Source organism: Falco punctatus (assembly GCF_963210335.1).
Source record: "Falco punctatus genome assembly, chromosome: 3".
NCBI lineage: Eukaryota > Metazoa > Chordata > Aves > Falconiformes > Falconidae > Falco > Falco punctatus.
This window is the reverse complement of record NC_137582.1, coordinates 64,296,166-64,299,295: the sequence shown is the minus strand read 5'-3', so window position 1 is coordinate 64,299,295 and position 3,130 is coordinate 64,296,166. Positions and strand designations below refer to the sequence as shown.

At 36.7% G+C, this 3,130-nt stretch overlaps 1 long non-coding RNA gene across 1 annotated transcript in view; it reads right to left on the bottom strand.

Annotated features, from left to right (window-relative positions):
* Positions 1 to 3,130, bottom strand: part of LOC308060574 — a 47,721-nt gene that overhangs the window by 28,274 nt on the left and 16,317 nt on the right. The gene's annotated exons all lie outside the window — the stretch shown is intronic.

Genomic DNA, 3,130 nt, shown 5'->3' with positions numbered 1-3,130 from the left:
CTTCCACTAGACCAGGTTGCTCAAAGCCCCATCAGACCTGGCCTTGAACACTTCCAGGGATGGGGCATCCACAACTTCGCTGGGCAACCTGTTCCAGTGTCCTATCACCCTCACAGTAAATAATTTCTTCCTTATTTCTAGTCTAAATCTACTCTCTTTCAGCTTAAAATCATTACCTCTTGTCTTATGACTACATGCTCTTGTGTAAAGTCCCTCTCCAGCTCTCTTGTAGGCACCTTTTAGGCATTGGAGGGTTGTGATCTGCCCAGTCTTCTCTCCTCCAGACTGGATAACCCCAACTCTCTAGGCCTGTCTTCATAGTAGAGGTGCTCCAGCACCAAAGCTCCAACACCAAAGCTTCTTTTTGTGGCCCTCCTCTGGGGATTCACTCCAAAAGGTCCATGACCTTCTTGTGTTGGGGGCTCCAGAGCTGCATGCAGTACTCCAGGTGGGGTCTCACGAGAGAGGAGCAGAAGGAATCACCTTCCTTACCTTGATGGTCATGCTTCTTTTGGTGCAGCCCAGGATACAGTTAGCTTTCTCGGCTGCAAGTGTACATTCATAGAATCATAAAATGGGCTGGGTTGGAAGGGACCTTAAAAATAACCTAGTTCCAACCCCCCATGGCCAGGCCATGTTGAGCCTCTCATTTACCAGCACCCAAGTCTTTCTCCTCAAGACTGCTCTCAATCCATTCTCTGCCCAGCCTATATTTGTGCTTGGGATTGCCCCAACCAACATGCAGGACTTTGCACTTAACCTTGTTGAACTTCATAAGGTTCATGTGGGCCCACCTCTCAAGCCTATCAATGTCCTTTTGGATGACACTTTTTCCCTCCAGCATGTCAGCCTCACCACAGAGTATGTATTGGAATACATATTATTGTGTCTAGTGATGTCATTCATATTTTTTCCAGACAAAAATGTTAATTTAATGATAATTATTTCAGCAAATAGCTTCAAAGTTTTCTGAATCCTGGTTTTAACAAGATTTCCTTTACAAGCCTTCATGACACCTCTAAAATCAAGTTTGGCTGTTGAATTAGACAAATGGTGATTCCCATAGCAAATTAATAACTTGGAATTCTGCTGTGCCTCAGTAAGAAATAAAGGCATAGCTGTTAAAAGGACAATTACCTAATTTAATTTCTTTTGTGTAAGCCTTTTTCAATAAGGTCCAAATTCAACACATACTGTGATACAGCAAGAAGTCATATTTAATCACTACTAAACTGTGCTTCAATGCTTTCTGTAGCTCCAGTTGAGAGTTTGTACCTATATGGAAGGGTTGGGTTTTTTTTAATTTTATTGTAGCATCTCTTCAAAGTTCCAGCTGAGGTTTCCTGTCACAAGCCTCCTTGCAGGGAATCAAAGCTACTCCCTTTTTGTTTCCAACAGTTCATACTTCCTGCACAGCTCAGAGGTCAATAGATGGGGACACAACAGTTTACATAACAAGAAAGAAAGTTGGGACTTCTTGGAGGAAGGCACCTTAAGAAAGTTCTGTTACTGAAATAACTGGAAACTCAGTACCACAAGCAAAAAGTCATTGGTTTTTTGTTTTTTTTTTCTGCTGTACACCTAGTGATTGTATAAGACAATATTTTAAATTCTGTTTACAAAGTAAAACTTGTTCTATCAATGTATTAGGAATAATATTTCAAGAATAATATTACTCACTTATGCTTTAAAAAATGCTTTGACTTTTCTGCTTGTCTCCTTTGTTTACAGAAAAAAGGTAGTTTGCACTTTCAGTGTCTTTATGTTCTCCCAAAAATAATATTTTTAGGGTTATCCTCTTAAAAATATCTAAACCCAGTACATGATAATTTTAAAATTATTTTCTAGCTTCAAGCATAATTAGCAAGTAATCTACATGAACACATACTTCCTGTGCTCTAAAATTAATTAATAATGCAGTCACATATTCTGCAAGGTTATACATGGGACTTGCAAAATGTGGTATCATGGGTTTTATTTAACAAATGAAAAGGGGGGGGGCAGTTCAAATAAAGTTAGACAAATATTAATATGATCAGCACTTGTTTCAATGTACTATTTCTCAAGGAAGGGAGAAGCAGAAAGGAGAATGTAAAGACAAGTAGAATATAGTTGAAGAAGAACAAAAAAGGCAAGGTAGGCAAATTCTTAAAACAACGTACAGATTTTGAGAGAGAAAGGAAGTTAAGAAAATAAGGTGGACAAACATGAAAACAGGGAATGAAGGAGTTATGCAAAATATGGGAAAATATATGAGAAGGAGGAAAGGAAATGGCAAAGGCAAAAAGAAAGGGAATAAAGGGGAAATTCTCTAAAATAAGACTAGAAAAGCGGAAGAGATATGTAAAAAGACTTTGAAAGATATCAAGAAAAAGTAACTTTTTTTTTCAAAATTTCCTATAATTAAAATTTTTCTGCTTTTTGTTTGTTTGTTTGTTTGTTTGTTTGTTTTTTCCCTGCAGCTGATTTTCTTTTTCCATTTCCCAGGAGTCACTTTTGAGTACTGCTATGGTCTAAATAATTGAGCATGTTACTCACTGAAGATAGTAATATGTATTAGAAGGTATGATATTATTCCTTTCCCTTTACTAAAAGGCAAAAACATAATAATCTATCCTGTATTACAGGCAACAAAATAGAAATATAAGTCCATAGTGTCCCACACAGGAGTCATTCAAGATATAAAATTCAAAATCACAAGTCCATATCCCAGTACTGATCTGTGGAAGGATTTTACATTAGCTTTTCTATTAGAAAATAAAAATAAGTGTACAATTTGAAAGTTACCATCCTAAGGCATTTAGGAGACACGGATTTGTTGGATTATTTTCTGCTGTTAACCAACTCTGTCTTTGAAGACACAGAATTTCTTCCAATAAACAACAAAACAAAAAAATCAAGTAAAGATTTTGAATACATGGGGGAAATCTGAGATGTAAAGAATAGAGTATTTACAGTACTATTGTACTATTACTAAGCAGCCTGTGGTTAGATACCTCATTTTTTAAGTATTGCAAAACTTTGTTTAGAACAACAGTGGCCAATGCTCTGTAAGTACTTATATGTCTATTCATATTTTAGTACCTTCTACAAAGTCTTGTCACCAATGCAAGATTTTTTTGTGGCTTCT